The sequence below is a fragment of the Schistocerca americana genome, chromosome 2 (assembly GCF_021461395.2).
Source record: "Schistocerca americana isolate TAMUIC-IGC-003095 chromosome 2, iqSchAmer2.1, whole genome shotgun sequence".
Lineage (NCBI taxonomy): Eukaryota > Metazoa > Arthropoda > Insecta > Orthoptera > Acrididae > Schistocerca > Schistocerca americana.
The window spans coordinates 383540284-383563274 of NC_060120.1; positions in this window are offsets into that span (position 1 = coordinate 383540284).

Here is a 22991-nt window from a genome sequence, read left to right on the forward strand (position 1 = left end):
AAATGAAGAACTACGTCAATTAGACAGAAGACGTGCCTTCTGCAGATACGGCCCGCTTAATACGTACAACACCCACACGCCTCTTCGTTTAATGAGGAGAATCTAATTAATTTTTAGCGTTCCAGGAAAGCTGCTTTTCATAGAAAGTGGTAAAGGCGTAGAACTATAAAATATAATTTAAGGAAGTAGAAATTTGTCTCGTTAGCCGAAGGATAGTTGCTGAATATGACTGTAACTTCTCTGCTATTTTCTCTGTTCAGTACGAGATGGCATCCATAAGTAAACAGTATTCAGTGTTTGCCTGTCTGATTACATAAAATGTTTCGGACGTTATCTATATTGATCCTCAAGGAAACTATTTATTTAAATCTGTGTAAAGAGTCACGTAGAATATGTTAACGTACATATTTCAGTAGGTATAATTCGTTGTATTTTATTGACTAATGAGTTCTTCACTATCATATCAGCTATGTCGATTACCATTGAGTAAATGTTTGAGCTAGGAAAGAAAGTAGTCGAATTTTGTTAGAAGAAATGCTACAAACATATAGGAGGAAAATACTATATTCACAGATAAACTACACAATTAGCTTTAATTTTAACAGAGAACGTACGAAATTCTGTGAAATATGGCTATGGTTCAACTGATGTTCTATAATTTACATTTTACTTGTGCCTTCCCTTTTTTATGTCAGTTTCTGAGTTAAAATCGCTTCACAATCAATAGGGTCTCGGAGTGAGAAAGCAACCACGATTGGTATGATGTTTTACAAGTATTAGAACGCTATCCATAGACGTTTGTGCTCAGAAATATATATCTATCTTGTTGACTTTTTGGTTAAATGTTTGAACGGAGAGAAAACGGACTCTGTATAAATTGCACTATGCTGTTTTTGTCCGAATTTTCATAGTAAAATTCAGGGTGGGAAAAAGACAAAATAAGCAATCAAACTGAGAAATGGGTGGTCTATCTTTGAAAAAAAGGGACTATCTGCCCGAAATTAATCCAGATAGTTAAGAAAAAAATAGACATTTGAGGGGAAATTCTTGTCTGAATTTTCATAGCCAAACGAAGTGTGTGGAATGGACAAATAAGGTATCAAACTGACCATCATGAAGTCTAATTTTGCAAAACAATATTTAGTTGCTTGAAATTCATTAGAGTACTTAAGAATAAGTAAGTGTTTTGATGGACAATGAAAATATTTCACGAAAAAGCTGCTGCTACGTATGTAAAACACGTGTCAGAAAATGGATCTAGTCAAGGCGTAGCTATTTTGCGAATAGGGAGTTCCGTTGGTGTGATATTTAAATGTCACAATGGCTTCCTTCCAATCAAGTAGTAAATGTAGGACGTTTCTACTTGTAGCACAGAAGCCACTAGGAAGAAAAACGAGGCGTCAAGACGTTCAGCTCTTCAAGGCGTAGCTATTTTGCTTAAAAAATTTACATTGGTGTGTTGTTTAGCAGTGAAAATCGTTTCTTCGAATCAAATATTAGTCAGGTCATCTCGAGAAGACTCTAGGAAACCAAATGATGTGTCAATAACAACATGCTTTCTGAACACAATTTGAAAACTAAAAAAAAAAAGATAGAAATTGAAACAAATCGGTCAAATATTTTGTGAAATGTTATGTCTCTAAGTAACAAATAAAGTAGATTAGAGAAACATTTGACATGACTTTAAATGTTGCTGTAAATCTTGTACAACAAATGACGCGTGTCACATATTTCTCTAATCTATTTTATTTGTTACTTTCAGACAAATCATTTCACAAAACATACGACCAATTAAAATGTTGTTGTTGGATAAACTGACCTTCTGACTTATTTCCATATTCCTCATCTGTGTACCACAAAATAAATGAAGAGGTACATTTGAACACATTTTGTGAATTAACATGTTTTGTATTTCTTTGATGTAGTTTGAAAATTTATTGTGTAATTTTAATCGGTGCTTAAATGAGCAAGTTGGAAATAATATCTTAATGTCTGTGGTTTTTATACGTTAATTCCATCAGGCTCGTGTTTCATAACTGGTAATAGAACACCTTGTACACAGATTCTTAAGGGACAATATGGTTTTATGGAATTACTTCAAATACACAGCACAGGTCTCTACTCACAGCCAGTTTCATTCTTGTTGCTAATTGTGATTCCAGTTGTCTCTTAAAATGTGTGTGTGTGTGTGTGTGTGTTTGTTTGTTTGTTTGTTTTTCCACATCTATGTATTTTGTATATCTTTATGCTATTTACCACATTATCATATATGATTTATTTGACCCTGTGACCTAGCTTACTCAAGCTGAAGTTTATACTGTTTGGTTACTTTACTTTTTAATGGCCACATCACAGTATACTGGCGGTTTATAGAGATCTCTTGCATTTTTATTTGTTTCTTCTACAAAATTTTGCTATTAACCGAAAAATATCGTTTCATACCAAATGTAATACTCTGCGTAAAATAGGAAGTGCATATTAAGAACAAATTTCCAATATATTTTCCCAAGAAAATATATTTAAAGCCGGACGTGAGTTTGTTTGAAAAATTCGATTCATTTGGAGTATGGGGTATTTGAGTACTATGAACCCTACTTTCCTTTCATAATAGAAACTAGTCATTAGCTATTACTTTTAGAGTAAAAACTGATTGGGTGTAATGAAGAAGGGGAGGTTAGCGCTGAATATCCCGTCGACTCCGAAATTTTTAGAAACGGAACAAAAATTCCTATTAGCGAAGGATGGAGTAGTAAATCGGCTGTAGCTACGTTTAAGGGTCTGGCATTTTAACCCAACTCCAGCATCTCAATCAGTGTACCAATATGTCTGGCCAAAACTGCATGACTACAACCATGATGTGGAGAAAAGATGATGGGAAATAAAAATCAGAAACTTTGAGAAAAGCAATATCGAAATACAGGAAGACCTACAGACAATCGACGCATCGTGCAAGTACTGGCAGGCAGGGCGTGTTGGTGGTATTCGAAGCAGCTTCCGCCACACATTTTAAACCGGTTTGCGGAGAGCATTTACGGACCTGGATGTCTAAAGTTGTTCGGTTCAGTCAATATCAATACACATGAAGCACCCGCACAAGAGGTCCCTTGCGCGGTGGAGATGTAGATGTAGATGTCTGCAGTGTGTCCCACGAAGGAGTTTACACTGTCTGAATTTTAATTATTCCAACAAAAATATGCAAACGCTATGAACTTTTTAAGTCTGAAAGGTGGTCACGACATTACTGATGATGTTTTAGTGTTGAATATGTACAAAACGTCCTCCGTAGACAGCAACAAGGCGTCTGCAACGCTTCGACATACCTTCCAAGATGCTACTCCAGGCAGGTGTAAAATGAATGTGCGCAACGGGGAATAATAAGCGCTAAAATAAAGATTTGGCCCTGTCTGACTACCCCATGAAGCAGATCTTAGGATCCCTTAATTCTATAAATTACAATCTAAACATAAATGAATGATGAAGACAACTAATCCTACTAAATGATAAACGTTGTTTCTGGCTGTATATTTATTATAGATTAAAAGAAAACTTATATTGCAAAGTTTACAGTTCCTAAGTAAAACTACTAATCAGTTGCCCAACTATGCCCTTTATTATGACTGCGCGATCTAATATCAATAACGCAAAATGATGACATCACCTACGTACGAAACACTAGATACACTACTCTCAAAGATGATCGTTGGGCCGGCCGCAGCGGACGAGCGGTTCTAGGCGCTTCAGTCTGGAACCACGCAACTGCTACGGTCGCAGGTTCGAATCCTGCCTCGGGCATGGATGTGTGTGATGACCTTAGGTTAGTTAAGTTTGAGTAGTTCTAAGTCCTAGGGGACTGACGACCTCAGATGTTGTCCCATAGTGCTCAGAGCCATTTGAACAATGATCTAAGGTGGTGTGGAACCTCAGTGGAAATAAAATAACTTGATCAAAGCTGTTTAGCCTTATAGCTCTAATAATCCGTAGCAATTTGCGATATCACCGTATGTACTGCGTCGGATGCGTCGAAGTGATGGTTTTCGTATTCGTCTGCGACAAAGGAAGAACTCCAGCCACAAATAAACTCTTTCAGACACCAGGACGGCAGATGGCGGTCCTCTGACTAATATACTGTAATACTGTCTTCTCCTCTCTGTGTTCTACAGACGAGAAACGCCAACTCCCAGCCACAAGGACGGAGTTCACGTAACGTCTCAACGTAAGTATAGGCAGAGGAAGTGCTCTCAATTACTGAACGCTGCGTACTCAACGAATACTTCCAACTCGGAGGTGAAGTCCAGAATCGTATAGGTTCGCAACATTACAGTGCCTAACTGTTCCAACTATCAACTCTCCTGATATCAAGGACGGCAAGTCAACAAAGATGATATCCAGCGGGCGCTCACACACGGGTGCTCACAACGGAAGGCCACATCTCTCCAGCACTGGCTTCCCAGCAAGGCTTGGCTCCCCACACTCGTAGTTCCGAAAAGAATCATATTCCCGAAACCACGGTATATTTTCCCTCTCCACAGATTCTTCCGAACGGCGACCAACCATATTTTAGTCTTTTGTCCTTCCAGCACGGGAAGTTTGCGAGGAAAAACCTATACTCGTACAATGGTACGCTTCTGAGTAAAAATCCTTGGTAATAACCCAGCCTGCGTGGGTTCCGAGGTGCCGCTTCTTTGTTCCTCTCACCTACGTCCAAGATATTCAGCGTTTCCGGAGTATAATCCTTCCTGTTCGGCTGCAACACTGGCCGGTCGAGACTCTATTGTGCTCCAGCGCTTACGTGCTACGGTGTCCGTCTCGCTGTTTCCTGTGATTAAGCAGGACGAACACACCTGTGTGGGCCTTCCACCCAGGGCTTCAATTCCGCCAGCCGTTTCATTTCCACTGGCGTTCCAACCTCTACTAGTATTGGCAATCATTCATTACGCCGTTTTTATAATAAAGACACTCCGTCACCTTTCATGCAATAAGCGTTAACAATTATTTACAAAACGTACGTGACGATGTCAGTCTCCTTTATATATTCATATATACGATGTAAAACCTGCCACATGATACCCAACTGTGTTTGTAGATCACGGCAAAGTATGTAGATGAGTGCTTGTAAGGTGCGAAATTGTAGCAACCTTACAACCTGTGCTCACAGGCAATCACTGTCGCCTTTCTCACGTCATCCAATGAACATGGCTATGTGACGTAGACGGCGTCCTTCAGAGCTCTCCGCAGAAAGAAGTCTAACGGCTTTAAATCGGGAGATCTTGGTTGAAATTAAACACTTTCTCGTCGGCCTGTCCACCTGTCAACATATGTGTCATCCAGGAATATCTGCACGTCACGATGGTAAAGTGACGGTTTACCGTCTTGTTGGAAAAAAAAGAAAAAAGAAAAACAGACACCCTGGTACCGTTTTTGAACAGATAGTACAATTCGTTCCTGCAACGTGGTAACGTACATAACACCTGTCACTTTTCCTTAAAAAAAGAATGGCCTTAGAGGTCCTCTGATAGACATACGACACCGCACTGATAATCCAAGAAGATCAACAACTGTTTCTTCCATCCGCGGGGATCACCTTTTGCCCAGTACACCCAGTTATGGTGAATGATGGTTCCATTCAATTCAAACATGGCCTCATCAGACCGAACAATAACGTCAGTCAGCTGTTCGTTATCTATCCTAATCGTCTTCATTCATCGCGTGAAGAAACCTGAGACTGTAGAGCTTCCGCTTTGCTTGTTGTCAAACACGAAGGGCAAGTGATTTGCTTACACCTGATTCACATACAGCTTGCCGTGTGGACTACTATGGGGATCTTGTGAAAGCTTGTGACACAGAGTCCTCCCCTCTTTGCCCGTTACTGATGTCTTCCTTTCACACAGTCCTTTCTTCAGGTAACTCACATTTCGTTCCTTCTCAAGTTTATCACGGAATTTCGTTATTGTTACACGTGACTGTGGCTCAGTATCAAGCTATGCCCGCCATAGTCTTTGTACTTCGTTCATGGTTTTACATTGACAATAACACTTCAAAATACAGTTTCTTTGCTCCAAGGACAAGTTTCCAGTTATCTTGTTTCCTTTACGTTCGATTATTGGCAACCGAAAACAAACAAAAGAAAAATAAATGAATGGCTACACACACTTTTCATGAGAGCACGATATAATCACAGTTGGGCCAAGCTATCATCAATACTTCGTAAGTTATTGAAGTTCAAACAGTGTAAACCCCTTTGTGGGACACCCTGTACAATCGTTTGGCTCGCTGTTTACTGGTAAATGCATGGCATATTACCGAAAATGCAACTACAACTCCCTTAAGGTTTTAATAAACAAATTACGTTAGGTCATTCTGTATGTTCTATAGATCACTTCAACAAATATTTCACAATTATGTGGAACTACGTCGAACATTGTGAAAAAATTCAAGTAAGTTCATTGCGAAGTGAAAGATAATTTTGTAAAATGAAAAAGAGACTGAATTCGAAATGGATATTTGTCTATTGATAAGGGCTAAACAGACTAATTTGCCTCGATAATGAATCTCAGCGCGATTAAACGCTACAAACGTATGCATTTGCTAATAGACTCCTTTGCACGCAGTATGTCTTTCTCCTCCCTGAAACTGCAGTACATAATACCGTTGGCGACGTGGGATCGACATTTAGCCGTGGTTTAACAGTTACGGCTGCGTGATTTATACACTCTGACTGACGAACTGCTTTTATCTGCCGAATTGTGCAGACGCGGAGAGCTCATGAATTACGCTATTGGCTGTAATGCGGTACGACCCTTTTATCTGCCAAAATATCCCTTCAAACGCTACACAATAGCTTTCCGTCCCCGCGACGTCTATTGTCAGGCTAATAAATGCGTAAAGCTCTGTTTGACCGCAATCTGACAAGCACGTTGTGTTGGTTGTGACTGCCTCTGAGGCTGGAGGTAGGTGCTTGTGACAGTCAATGCGAAGAGGGGGCTGCATCCGTCACGTCGATGACCGCCATTGTTCGGATAACAACTGTGGTTCAAATATTACTGCAGTTCGTTCGCTTGTAGTGCTTTATACTGGAGTAGCTGATTCCACAAACTCGCACAAACTCGAGAACCAACAGTGTGTTCATTACCAAGTGCCCTCTTCCACTTTTTCTAGCTGACTGGGATGCAGGGGGTGGACAGAAATATGAAAAAATAAAAAATAGAAACACTACCATTCTGTGGTGAACGTGTGGGTGCTATTCTGTCATTCTGCACAACGGATTAATCTGAGATGTACCCTTTACCCTGTGGCTCCTGCAAGATGCAATTTCCACCCCCACACTACTACAGAAGCCAGACAGACGCTCCTAATGTTCTAAAGAGAAATGCCTGAAAAACTTTCAGCAATAAATATCTTCTGGAGTCGTCCGCTGTAAGGAAATGACACAAAAATTCACAATTTCTTACGTAACTAGTGGGATACTTGGGTACTGGAGCAGTGCTAGTTAGTGTAAGAAAACCATGAAACTAACGAAAATTATTATTATTATTATTATTATTATTATTATTTTTTTTTTTTTTTTTTTTTGCAAAAATTCTGAGAAATCACAATGTCACTTTTAGTTATGAACTGAACAAGTTATTTCCGGGTTCTTTTCGGAATGTGAAGTTACCTCTTAAGGATAGGATTCGCTTATTGAAATTTCTGTACAAAGTTTAAGATTGTTATTGACTTGGCAGAATGGCTGAGAGCCGCGCCTACTCGAATAATTATCCATTAGAATGTTGCTAGGTACGGTCGAGGATGTTGTGTGTGAAATGCAGTGAAGTGTACTGTTGTGGAGGAAATTTTGGGCTCACAAGAACTGTAGCACACAATACCGTAAGCTGCGACGACTGCTGTCTGCGCCGCTCGCTGCTGACAAATAAGATAACTCCCGTTCTATCTGGATTGACCTTTGCCAATCTAACTCTCCCTACGCCTTTATGAAATCAAGGACTCCTATTCGAACCTAGTCTAACTATTGGCGTGGTACACCGGTCAGATAACCAGTCCACCATGATGCCACTCAAAAATTCGCTCGGAGGCATTTAACTATAACTCTGTCCATTCACACTACACAATAAGTGTGGCAGCCAACACAGTGAACAATGCTTAATCGCAAGGACTCAATATAGTCGCACTCCGATTTGCTCTCGACAGAGGTGCTCTCCCAGTGAAGTACTGAGGAGAGACTTGTTCCTCACTCTTTGAGTACACATACGAGCGCACACACTCTCGTTATGTGTTCTCGCTCCAAGAGCGACAACGGACCAGCCCCTCTCCATGCCAGACATGAAGGGGTATATGTTTCAGTCTCTTCCATTACTCCTTCAGGTCAAGGCATCAGGAATATTGTCTGCCAATCAGCATCGCTCTTTTAAAATGGGAGAATGACATTTCGTTTAAGGCGACCAATCCGGAAATCTGTAGCATCGGCGTTTGGCGTCTCCCTGTGAAAACCTCTGAAACTGTGTGCTATGTTTGTAAAGAATGCATAGGCTGGGCGCTCCCACACAATGTGGCGGAATTTGCTTTTAAGCCTAACAAGGGGTCGTTCTCCCTTTCACTTGGGCAAACTCTGTCTGCTCTACGGGCAGTCACTGGCCGACATAGATAGGTTGACTCATCCTCTGAAGGGACCGGCCTCTCTTGAACTAAAAGCTTTTGTGACCGTTGTGTCTTGAATGTGTGTGTGTGTACGCCAGCATCGAGTATTTCTATCTCAGTGCGCATTTGCAATTTACTGGTTATTTGCATATCGTTTACATGAATTCATACAACATTGACTTTATCTTATCGAATTTGGGTTCGAATGAAGTGTCTTGATGTGCAGAATATGATTGTGATGGCGGAATATGTAAGCAATGAAGGTCAGGAGACCACAACGTCTTACACGATGTCCAATAAGGTGTGGGAAAGCCATTGACACTCGAAACAGCTTCCAGTCGTCTCGTAATCGATAAATACGGGTCCTATATGGCTTTTAAGGGAGCCTTATATCATTATTTCCGAAATTATTGCTAAGGTAAAGTAAAGAAGACGGGGACTGATAACGATCACGCACCCTTAACTCCAAAACAGATCGCAAAAGGCACTGTAATAGTGACGTCTGGTACTGTGGTGGCCAGGCAAGATCCCGCAATTCATTCGACCTCACAAAACTAGTGCTGTACTATGCGAGCTGAGTGAGACCTGGGTTTCTCCTGGCGTATACAACTTTCAAATAACTTCCGGGAATTCAGCCAGGTAACAGTTTCAGCGACCGCCGATATTTCGGCGGGAGAACACCCCGCCATTTTCAAGGCAAACTGCAACGGACAGGCGACGTACATGCAAATTTAAAACCTCGGTTCTCGGACTGATGCAGGAAAGATAACACACACACACATTTATTGTTCTTCGACCAGTTTCGTTCGTAGAATATCTTCAGGCTAAAGCCATGATATACGTGGTCTAATTGTCGTATATAATGTTATACACCAAATCCAGAAACACTGATCACAAACATTTTGCCAATGGATTCTAGAAAGTATGGTGAATAGGCACGGTATGCTACGAACGATAAACTACGCCAACTACAGTAGTACACAGCTGGGATATCGAGGAAGACCGCGATGAGGAAGCCACGACGGACGAGTCTGGCAACGTTTGTAGATTCCTCATATGAAGCCATTTGGGTTATAGTTTACTGCCATTGTGGTAAAATATCTAACAAGAGGAGACAGAGACGTGTAACCAATGGCACCCCACACCATCACGCCGGGTGATACGCCAGTATGCCGATGACGAATACACGCATCCAATGTGCGTTCACCTCGATGTCGCCAAACACGGATTCGACCATCATGATGCTGTAAACAGAACCTGGATTCATCCGAAAGAATGACGTTTTGCCATTCGTGCATCCAGGTTCGTCGTTGAGTACACCATCTGTGATGCAGCGTCAAGGGTAACCGCAGCCGTGGTCTCCGAGCTGATAGTCCATGCTGCTGCAAACGTCGTCGAACTGTTCGTGCAGTTGGTTGTTGTCTTGCGACCGTCCCCATCTGTTGACTCAGGGATCGAGACGTAGCTGCACGATCCGTTACAGCCATGCCGATAAGATGCCTCTCATCTCGACTGCTAGTGATACGAGGCCGTTGGGATCCAGCACGGCTTTCCATATTACCCTCCTGAAACAACCGATTCCATATTCTGCTAGCAGTCATTGTAGCTCGACCAACTCGAGCAGCAATGTCGCGATACAATAAACCGCAATCACGATATGCTAAGTCCGACCTTTATCAAAGTCGGAAACGAGGTGGTACGAATTTCTCCTCCTTACACGAGGCATCACTACAAAGTTTCACCAGGCAACCCCGGTCAACTGCTGTTTGTGTATGAGAAATCGGTTGGAAACTTTCCTCATGTCAGCACGTTGTAGGTGTCGCCACCGGCGCCAATCTTGTGTGAATGAAAAGCTAATCATTTGCATATCACAGCATCTTCTTCCTGTCGGTTACATTTCGCGTCTAGCACGTTATCTTCGTGATGTAGCAATTTTAATGGCCAGTAGTGTACTTCATGAAACTATAGGGGCTGAAGCGGGAATATTCCGAGATATCCTGGAACAAGTTTCTCATTTTTGCCACCGAATTTGGCCTAGAAAAAAAGTGTGCTACACTAGTTACTGAATGCCCCTCGTACATAAACGCTACGCTATATACAGCGCAGGGACTCTGTACCGATACAAGTCTCTCCGCTCTCTGAGCCAGAGTCGACCTGTTTTAACGAAAGTAATTTGTAGCTGCACGGTACTCGGCCGTATTCATTCCTATGATACCTGTAACCGTTATCGCTGAAGACATCTGCGCAAAGAATTGCGTGTTTAATGTGTTTAATACTTCAAACGGTTTCAGGTTCCTCGGCATGCCACTCACCAAAATTGCCAGTTACTTTCACACAACAATTTGCAGCGGTCATCAATCTACCCCGATATCGCACAGTAGATATGGAAAGGGGAGGAATGTAAGTGAATGCACACGCAGAAGCAAGCGTGACTGGCGGCCAGTGGCCACGGATTAGGCAGATGTGTAAGCCCTGCTCGTGTGCTTCCATGCCTGCGGGGGTTTAGGCGGTGCGTGCTGCGTTCTTCCCGCCTGTTCCCATCCCCCTAATCCTGTAAACAGAGAAAATAATTTATAGCCTCTTTCCAAGTATTACGCCAACGCATGCTCGCCATCGAAACTGGTAACCGTGATAGCGTTACGGGGATGTTTAATAAACTCAAGTGGCAGACTCTGCAAGAGAGGCGCTCTGCATCGCGGTGTAGATTGCTCGCCAGGTTTCGAGAGGGTGCGTTTCTGGATGAAGTATCGAATATATTGCTTACCTCTACTTATACCTCCTGAGGAGATCACAAATGTAAAATTAGAGAGATTAGAGCGCGCACGGAGGCTTTCAGACAGTCGTTCTTCCCGCGAACCGTACGCGACTGGAACAGGAAAGGGAGGTAATGACAGTGGCACGTAAAATGCCCTCCGCCACACACCTTTGGGTGGCTTGCGGAGTATAAATGTAGAAATGTAGAAATGCTGAAAGGGAATCAGATGCGGTACGCACACACAAGCACATCGGACATAACTTTTCTTCGGAGCATTTTCTGGGATTCATGAACACTCTAAAAATTGCTAGATCTTGCGAGGGACTTTAACGTCGCGCATCAGCTCTACACTTACGAAGCATAAGCGAAGCTTTCAGGTACTACAAGCTAGATTTCCATTGCTCGGGAGTTTTGAACACGATATTATTATAAGCGTACGTGAATTTGCTTGCATTTACATTTACCTGATCACTCGGCAGTTCAGAATAAAGTGCCTGCCTGATGGTTCATCGAACACCTTCAGTTACAGGTCTTAGTGGCAATTTCAACTCGATTGCAGTCAAAGTGTTGCGCAACAATAATACGAGGGCTGTTCGGAAAGTAAGGTCCACTCGGTCGCGAAACGGACTCCGCAGTGAAAATCCGATTACGCTTTGCATGGATATGTCAGAGAGTGTCTTTGGTATGTCCGTCGCTCACTACACGTCACTCTTTTCAGCTTTGAGAGCACAATGAGCACGTAAAGACGCCTAGAAAATAGTGTATCCTGACAAGTATAAATGCCTGTGACAGATTTCGCCTGATTTCATGCAGCCCACACAACGTAACTGCCATGCATTCCCTTCTTCATGTCAGTTCTCGGCCGCACGCTCCAGTGTCCTTGAGGACGCTACTGCAGTGTTTTCAAATAAATGGCTCTGATCACTATGGGACTTAACTTCTGAGGCCATCGGTCCCCTAGAACTTAGAACTACTTAAACCTAACTAATCTAAGGACATCACACACATCCATGCCTGAAGCAGGATTCGAACCTGCGACTGTAGCCGTAGTTTCCAGGCTGTAGCGCCTACAACCGCTCAGCCACTCTGGCTGGCGCATTGTTTTCGACGGGAAATATTTGGTCACCCACCATATAACCCGGACTTGCTTCACATGAACTGCTAGCTATGAATATTTTGGCACAGACAACGAGCTGTAGATCAGTGTAGAGAATTGGCAGAAAGCACAGGCAGGTGCCTTCTGTGATGAGGGTGTTGGAATGTTGGTACACAGCTACGACAAATGTCACTGGAGCGAGAGAGAAATAACATTTTTGAGTTTCACTGCAGTTTCTGTTTCGCAACTGATCGGACCTTACTTTCCGAACAGCCTTCGTATCATAATTCTTCACCGCACTCCAGGCAACACAAAATTATATTTAACTGAAGAATTAAAATTTTGCAATAATAGTGATAAGCGTCCAATCTTCTTACTTTCTTTTCTAAAAACACCGCCTCTGTGTCTTTTTAGACTGCGCGCAATTAATTAGATGGCTCACTGGTGAGACGGTATTATGTTACGATTTTACTCTCGCTGCTTGAGAATAACGTTGACATCTGACAGCGATATTTTTTTAATAACAAAAATTTCTATCCGTCATCTTCTCTCACTGAAACTTAATCTGGTTGAGGGAGATAAATATTCACTTTTACATTGAGACAAGTCTATCGGTGCAATAACGTGCACACTACTTTGAAATACCATTATGTAACCAAAAAATATTTAAAATTAAATAAACGGAGACATCTGGTTACAGAAAACAACACACAACTCTTTTATTATCTGTCTTATGTTACACCGAAAGCAGCCGGCGCTGTTGCCGAGCGGTTCTAGGCGCTTCAGTCCGGAATCGCGCGACTGCTACGGTCGCAGGTTCGAATCCTGCCTCGGGCATGGATATGTGTGCTGTCCTTAGGTTAGTTAGGTTTAAGTAGTTCTAAGTTCTAGGGGACTGATGACCTCAGTTGTGAAGTCCCATAGTGCTCAGAGCCATTTTACACCGAAAGCAACAGTTGGGTCCATTTATTAGTTCTCTTTTGTGAACAAGCGATCTAACCAAGATCTTTAAAAGAAATCACTCAACGTCCTAAACTTGTCCCTCGATTTTCTCTGTCCTATAAAATGACAGACCTTGTACTCTCTTGGGGCCTACGCTACTGGCTACCACAATACTCAGCAATTTTGATTAACACCTCAGTGTGTGCTTAATCGTCATAAATATTTCGGGAACGATACTACATTACGCTTTTGTTTGTCCACAACAATTATAAACACAGAAGATAGGATACTCCCGTATTTCGTACTAAAAGTACGTCTCAAATTCAAAGCGTCCTGTACCACGAACAACCCTCTCAGCATAGCACCAAAGAACAAAACTGAATAACTCACTCAAGACAAACGAATGACGGCTAATGTTGTTACAATGCATTTGTACATTAGCAGTGATAGTGATTTTCAAGATTTTATGTTCTTTAAGTTAGATAGTTTCATCGAGTATTTTCTCTGGCCCTCGTTCTAGAACATGTCATTCAAGGCTACTTGATGGTACCACATTCTCACCACCTCTGGGTCTCAGGCAACAACTCTCTACCGCTCCCGCACAGCTCAGTTGCTCGAGACGTTTTACACACTACATTTTTTTTACAATACGCATGATTCTTTCTCCAGGCAGTAATTTCACAAGTAAAAAAGGATTTTTTTTCAGATTCCAATATGCTGTAAAGTACGTTCAACACTTTCTCGCAATAGTTTAACGCGTTTTATTATGTATTACTCTGTTCAGTCACATCAACGTGACGACCTGTCAAAAGCCTGGATAGCCACCTGTCGCAGCGCGTACATGCAGGAAGAGAATCAGTGGGGTTCTGAAAGGCACCGATAGGGTTATAGAGCCACGCCAACACCATGCCGTGGTCATATGTGCTAGGTTTCTCGGTTGAGGATCCGTGACGCGAAAAGCCCGATCGAGCTGGTCCCACATATTCTCGATTGCGTTTTCATCTGGGGAGTTTGGTGGCCAGTGGAATACAGTTAACTCATGCTGGTGCTCTTCGAACCACGCTCGTACACTGCGAGCTGTGTGACACGTTGCATTGACCAGCTAGTAGATGCTACCGTGCCGAGCAAAAAGAACACAATGTACGAGTGGACGTGGACCCCAAGGACAAATGCATACTTTTGTTGAACCATTGTGCCTTCCAGAATGACCAGATCACCCAAGGAATGCATTCCCAAGACCATAACGGTACATCCTCCAGCCTGGCCCTTTTGTTTCAGGCTTTTCACGCGGTACACGCTAACGGTAGTCTGTGCGATGGAGCACAGAACGTGATTCATCTGAAATCCACTCAATGGGCGTTCAGTTCAAGTTTTGTCGTGGAAATTCCAACCTTCGTCGCCGATGAACAACAGTCAGCATGGGTGAATGAACCAGGCGCCTGCTGCGGAGGTCCATACGCGGCAACGTTCACTGAACGGCCGTTGAGGATGCGCTTGATTCATCTGTGCGGTCAGTTGCTCAACAATTGCGCGTCTTTTCGCCCGAACACATCTCGGCAGCCGTCGTTCACCCCTGCCTCCTATGACCCATGGTGCACTACAGTTGCAATTTTGTGTAATGCCATTTTGCCATGCACAGTATATTTTAACCACGACTCCACTGTTTATAAACTTAGCCGTTCCGTAAATATTCCACCTATCTCCCGAAAGCCAATGATCACGCCGATCAGGATGTCAGATAAATCTCTCCGTTCCTCGCTACGAAAATGGTTAAAATGGCTCTAAGCACTATGGGACTTAACATCTGAGGTCATCAGTCCCCTAGACTTAGAACTGCTTAACCCCAACTAACCTAAGGACATCACACACACAGCCATACCCAGGGCAGGATTCTAACCTACGACCGTAGCAGCAGCACGGTTCCGGACCGAAGCGCCTAGAACCGCTCGGCCACAGCTGCCGGCTCCTCACTACGATAACGACTGCATTGTTTTACCGCGTTGCCCCGACACACTTTATCCATCCTCCATGGCTAATGCTGTCACCTGCGGTCTGTTAGTGGTTACTGCACGTTGACGTCAAAAGTAGGCGGTGTTCGCATTACTGTGACTGGACTATATTTATATAGTGGTTCGTTTACTATCGATTAGTAAGACTTAGATAATTGCACAGAATCTGACGTAAGAAATATTTAAGTCAGTATTACATCCTGATCGTCGATGTATTTTCACAGCATACAAGCTATCATCAATGCACATGGCTTTCCTATAAAAATTTCGGTGCATCGAGGTTCATCCAGTAAGTAACTCAGTCAGGACGGTTTACTCTAGTACGAATATTTTTTGTGACATACTGAAAGCCACTTTGTTAGACAGCCGCTGTCAGGTTGCACATGGTGAATTCATTTCCTATGTTTTATTATTATTATTATTGTTGTTGTTGTTGTTGTTGTTGTTCTTGTTACTGTTAGTGTCAGTATAATATTATTTTATATTTCTTACCGTCCCTCATTTTTCATTACTTAATTCAAGCGTGTGCCAAATTTAATTCATTTCTGATGGTTTTTTCTTCTTTATTACTATTTTAGCAAATAATAACGTATTATTTACTTGAAATTGATAATAATTTAATTTTATAGAGTTGACATACAGTAAATATATCCCCATATATTTGAAAGAATTTTTTTGTGAAACAAACCGCATCCAGCTTTTACCAGACTATCATGAACGGACAGAAGAACTGGGAAACGGAAAAGATTTTAGATAGTGAAAATTGTAACGACTGACGACAGAACGCACCACATCCTTCTGTCAACCTGTTATAAGATGAGATTGTTTGTATGAAAAATTATGGCGACACTTAGCACTCTCTCGTCTGAGGAGGCCTGAAATGTCTATAATTGGACTGTTATGAGACGTGGGCCGAAACAGTGAAATCACATTTGTGAGAGGACAGCTACAGGTGATGCAATTACACATCCCTCGGAATTCGTCAATGATGCCTCCCCTTGAGAATTCGGCGCTTGTGATTTGGCAGCGGAGTTCGTATCCTATGCTGGACGGTTTACCAATAGGACAACAGGGATTTACAATTAAATACAGTGCCTCTAGGGTGAGCGATCAAACGCGTCCTCCTGTCAACTATTCGGAACCTTGCCACATAAAATTTGATAATGGATGGCAGTTCTGTAGCTAATCTGAAACTAAATATGACAGTAAATTAAAAATTGTACCACCACGTTTACACCCGAGAAAGACAGACGAAAAATAAAATTATGAAATGCTGTAAGCACAGTGGCACTTCAACACGCGCTCCACTAGTAGATGGTTAGTACAGCGCCATGGAGTTATTGCAAGAGTCTAAATTATATGGTACACTGTACTTCCGGGTCTATTACCCTTGTACAGAAAATTACACTGCTATTTGAACTCAAGCTTCAGGAATTATAGCTAATAACGAAATTCTGCTTATTGTGCCTGTGCAGTATACTAGGAAGAAGTAATAAGTTATCCATCCTCAGTATCTGTAGTTACATATATCGAAATAATCAGCAACCAGTTGCACACAAGAAATGTAATTTCTTAACCGGTTTCAGGAAATTAGTGTCCCTACTTAAGGAGGGTGTACAGGGAAATACAGCACACATAAGTAGAATGCAGATAAGGACATTAAAATTAAGAATGATAAGTTCACAAGTTTTAAAAATTTAAAGTTAAAAAAGGTTGTGAGTGTGTGGGTTTTATTTTGTCAAGTTGCACAATGGATTGATCCAACAAGTACCCTTTGGCTCCTGCAAGAAATAATTTCCACCTCACACTACTACAGAAGTCAGACAGACGCTCCTAATGTACCAACAAGAACTGCTTGAAAAACATTCTGGAGTCGTCCACTGTAAGGAAAAGACACAAAAAATTCTATATTCTTACATAACTAGTGGATTACTTGGGTACTGAAGTATTGCAAGTTAATCTAAGAAAAACATTAAACGAACGAAACATTATTTATTGCAAAAAAATTCTGAGGAATCAAGTGAAACTTTTTCTTATAAATTAATAAATTTCCGGGTCCTTTTCAGAACAGTAGATTGCCTCTTATGGATAGGAATGCTATTAATTTACAAAATATGGAAAGGTTCTTTTCTACCTTTTCTTTATGAATGTTATTTACTCGGCGGAATGGCTGAGAGCCACACCTACACAACTTGAATAACTTTCCTAGGTACGGTCAAGGCTGTCGCATGAGAAATGTAATGGAGTGTACTGTTATGGAGGACAGATGGGGCTTACATACGCAGCAGCACACAATACCATGAGCTGCGACGACTGCTGCCTGCGTCGCTCGCTGCTGACAAATAACACAACTATCTCTTTCTATCTGGATTGACTTTCACCAATCAAACTCTCCCTATGCCTTGATGAAGTCGAGGATTCCTACCCACCCCTAGTCTAACTATTGGCGTGGTATACAGGTCAGATAACCAGTGCACTGTGATGAAACTCAATATATGTGGCAGCCAACACAGTGAACAATGCTTAACCGCGAGTGACTCAATATAGAGTATCACTCCGCTTTGCTAATGACAGAGGTGCTCTCCCAGTGAAGTACTGAGGAGAGACTTTGTTCCTCACTCTTTGCGTACATGCTCACTCTCGTTATGTGTTCCCGCTCCAACAGCGACAATGGAACGGCCCTTTTTTCTGGAAAAGTTGCAAGGATATATCATTCACTGTCTTCCCTCACTCCTCTGGCTCTTTGCGTCAGAAATATTCCACCAATAAGCGTTGCTCTTTTAAGTGGGAGAATGACGTTTCGTTGAAGTCGACCAATGGAGAAAGATGTAGCATCTCCATTAGGCGTATACTGTCCTCCTGTGAGAACTCCGTAACTATGCAGTTGGTCCATTAAAAATGCGTCTTCTGGGCGCTCCCACGCAATGTAGCGGAATTTGCTTTTAAATCGAACACGGGGGTTGTTATCCTTTCGCTCTGGCAAAAGTTGTCCTCTCTCTGGGTGATCGTTGCAGCTGAATTAGGTGTGTGCCGACCAACCCCACTGAAGGAACGGGCCTCGCAGTGGGACGGCCGCCTACCTAGAACGAAAATTCCTGTGGCTGTCATGTTGTGTATGCCAGCCTCGACTTTTTCAACCTTGGTGCGCACTTGCAATTTACTTATTAGATTTGCATATAGCTTACATAAATTCATACAAAATTGACTCTACCTTATCGAGTTTGGGTCCGAATGAAGCGTCTTGATGTGCAGAATACGATTGTGAGGACGGAAAATGTAATAAATGAAGGTCAGGCGACCATGCCACCTTACAGGCTGGAACTATGGCATTATTTGTGTGTGTCAACAATAAGATGCATACAGCAGTATCCTGTGGCACTAAAATAATACAAGAGTAAATAATACGATATTGAATCTGTTAACACAAGAAGAGCTCTTAGATGCTTACATGTGGTTCATAGTGCCCGCACAAAAATGGTATAAAGAAGCCAAACTACAAGAACAGAGATCATGCCAGAACTGGAGCTAATCAGCTAATCACATGCACATCTTGAAGTTAGTCTCAGGATGGGGGTGAAAGTACAATAAAGTAATAAAATAAAATCATACACAACTATAGTTGTCATAGGCCATAAACAAAAATGCAAGTGGATGTACGCAGCATAATAAGTAAAAAAATCCGAATGACAAAATAAGTTAATATCATTTCACAAAATGCGTCGTGAGAGACAAATAGAACGAGAACAATGACTGACAGCAGAAAAATTTATTTTGTAAAAGAAAAATCATTGTTCTTACCATTACCGGCTTTCTCGACATTGTCGAATGGATAAAAGAAAGACTTGTTTCTGGTCATCCACATTAAAAATATTGCTTGACGTCTAACTGCTGTTTGGACTTACCTAAAAGAAGTCGAGTTACAAATAGGGTGTAATGCAGTACTCAGATCAAGCACTTTTGCAAGAAGACTCCAACAAATGTGCGTCTCTGTGAGACCACACATTTTCAAGTGACCACATCATATGTTTCCCTCTCTGGATGGAGATGGTTCGATTTACTCGACAGTTAGCTGGATTCATAGCTACAGTGGTCTGCATGTAACAAGGCGGGTAGTGGGGCACTGCACAGTTGCAAAGAGCAGAATAACACTTGACGCTCCAGCCTCTGACGCTATCCTACTGCGTGTGGACACTTTGGGAACTTGTCTGGCAAAACGGTAATAACTTATATACAAAGGCCTCCTTCGTCAATCAGTCTATTTATTTCTAAAGAAACGTTTCAAATTCCCTGCAGTAGTTCCTGAGATTATCTTCACATACAGGGAGAAAAACGTGGTGGAGAACTTTAATTAGCCATAACTCAGACAGATTTAAAAAAATCCTCGAGAATCTGTTAGTGAGCACTGTTTCAAAATCCCTACAGTAATTCCTGAGATTAGCCTCCACATATAGATGGAGACAAGTTTCACGGGATGTAATTTTTCATTTGTACCATATGATCTTAGATACAGTGAGGGCATTTAGCCGCTCTAGTGAACATAATGGGTGGTATAAAGCAAGCACAACTAGTATTAACTTGTTAAGAAGTGATAGCGATGGTTTTCCGAGCATAGAAATGCCCCAGCGTTGCCCTGGAAACCGCGAAGCGTGGGACACAGACAGACAGCACACTGGCGACGCCGCGAAGTGTGCTCCAACCATCTCTGCACAGTAGGCATCGCTGGGCAGTGCTACACTCTTTTCTAAATCACGTTAGGACTCACATTTTGGTTGCCTCACGAGGAGGCGCAGAGCAGTATTTCCACACCTCAGACGTAGCACATACGTAATCTTAAAGTTCACTCACCGAGCGAGGTGGCGCAGTGGCTAGACACTGGACTCGCATTCGGGAGGACGACGTTTCAATCCCGCGTCCGGCCATCCTGATTTAGGTTTTCCGTGATTTCCCTAAATCACTCCAGGCAAATGCCGGGATGGTTCCTCTGAAAGGGCACGGCCGACTTCCTTTCCCATCCTTCCCTAATCCGATGGGACCGATGACCACGCTGTCTGGTCTCCTTCCCCAAAACCAACCAACCAACCGAAGTTCACTCAACTGGATTGAACTGGCAAGTTATTTAGTTTCCAGAGCTGAACCTGTGATCAGTGATTTCTGGAAGTCCTGACCTATATTATCATTTTAATTTTGTTTACTACAGTAACATAATAAGATGACCTAAAGGAACTTTACAAAATTGTATGTCCTGTAGAAATTAGCGTATTTTCAGCAAGAGTGAAACTTTCTTATTACTGAGGTAAGGTGTACATATTATGCGAACTAAATCTTACGAATAAATCAAATTTTCATCTGCTCGAAAACATAAAACTATCTGAGATCTGTAACCGTGATAATTAGAGGTAAATACAACGGATGGTACTCCAATCGCGCGTACAGAGCTAAGCGATTTTCCGTTTGGCTTCAACAGATCGCTAGCTTTATAATCAACGTGATACTACGTTTTCTGATCAGGTACGCTCTAACATTTCTTCTCCTCATCCATAATGTGAGCCAATTTGTGCATAACTATAAATCCCAATACGCGGGTGTCAAAAGTGATAATTTGCTGAGCGCTGGATGTTCCTTTTTGCGATAAAATGGTAAACGTAAGATCTGCCACAACTCTGACAAATACATATTCTTCGACAACCAACCTAGCCATAGAGCGCTTTCTTTCAGGGTTTCGAGTTTCAATAGCTTTCCAGATTCCTATTCGTTCTAGAGCACTTCCTTGTCAATCTTTACCACCGTGATTTGTTTGTATTCTGAGCACAACCTGTTCTTTCGATTATGGAGCTAAGCAGACCTCCATTACACTTTTTTAAATCGAAGTGTGGGATGAGGCACGAAAGACAGGCCACCTGAATGACTCAGCCAATTTTAATGATAGAAGAAAGTCTTTGAAATTAAGGATGCTTAGCTTGACTGCGGATGTAGTGTGGTGGTTATCATTCTTTCGTAGGTGGAAGGCTAGAAGAGATATGATAGTTTTGTTATTCGAAATGGATTGGCATGTTATATTATTTAACTTATAATACACTACTGGCCATTAAAATTGCTACACCACAAAGATGACGTGCTACAGACGCGAAATTTAACCGACAGGAAGAAGATGCTGTGATATGCAAATGATTATCTCTTCAAAGCATTCACACAACGTTGGCGCCGGTGGCGACACCTACAACGTGCTGACATGAGGAAAGTTTCCAACCGATTTCTCATACACAAACAGCAGTTGACCAGCGTTGCCTGGTGGAACTTTGTTGTGATACCTCGTGTAAGGAGGAGAAATGCGTACCATCACGTTTCCGACTTTGATAAAGGTCGGATTGTAGCCTATCGCGATTGCGGTTTATTGTATCGCGACATTGCTGCTCGCGTTGGTCGAGATCCAATGACTGTTAGCAGAATATGGAATCGGTGGGTTCAGGAGGATAATACGGAACGCCGTGCTGGATCCCAACGGCCTCATATCACTAGCAGTCGAGATGACAGGCGTCTTATCCGCATGGCTGTAACGGATCGTGCAGCTACGTCTCGATCCCTGAGTCAACAGATGGGGACGTATGCAAGACAACAACCAACTGCACGAACAGTTCGACGACGTTTGCAGCAGCATGGACTATCAGCTCGGAGACCACGGCTGCGGTTACCCTTGACGCTGCATCACAGATGGTGTACTCAACGACGAACCTGGATGGACGAATGGCAAAACGTCATTCTTTCGGATGAATCCAGGTTCTGTTTACAGCATCTACATCTACAAACATACTCCGCAATCCACTATACCGTGCGTGGCGGGGGGATACCTCGTACCACAACTAGTATCTTCTCTCCCTATTCCACTCCCAAACAGAACGAGGGAGAAATGACCGCCTATATGCCACTGTACGAGCCCTAATCTCTCTTATCTTTGTGGTCTTTCCGCGAAATATAAGATGGCGGCAGTAAAATTGTACTGCAGTCAGTCTCAAATGCTGGTTCTTTAAATTTCCTCAGTAGCGATTCACGAAAAGAACGCCTCCTTTCCTCTAGAGACTCCCACCCGAGTTCCTGAAGCATTTCCGTAACACTCGCGTGATGATCAAACCTACCAGTAACAAATCTAGCAGCCCGCCTCTGAATTGCTTCTACGTCCTCCCTTAATCCGACCTGATAGGGATCCCAAACGCTCGAGCAGTACTCAAGAATATGTCATATTAGTGTTTTATAAGCGGTCTCCTTTACAGATGAACCACATCTTCCCAAAATTCTACCAATGAACCGAAGATGACTATCCGCCTTCCCCACAACTGCCTTTACATGCTTGTCCCACTTCATATCGTTCTGCATTGTTACGCCCAAATATTTAATAGACGTGACTGTGTCAAGAGCTACACTACTAATGGAGTATTCAAACATTACGGGATTCTTTTTTGTATTTATCTGCATTAATTTACATTTATCTGTATTTAGAGTTGGCTGCCATTCTTTACACCAATCACAAATCCTGTCCAAGTCATCTTGTATCCTCCTACAGTCA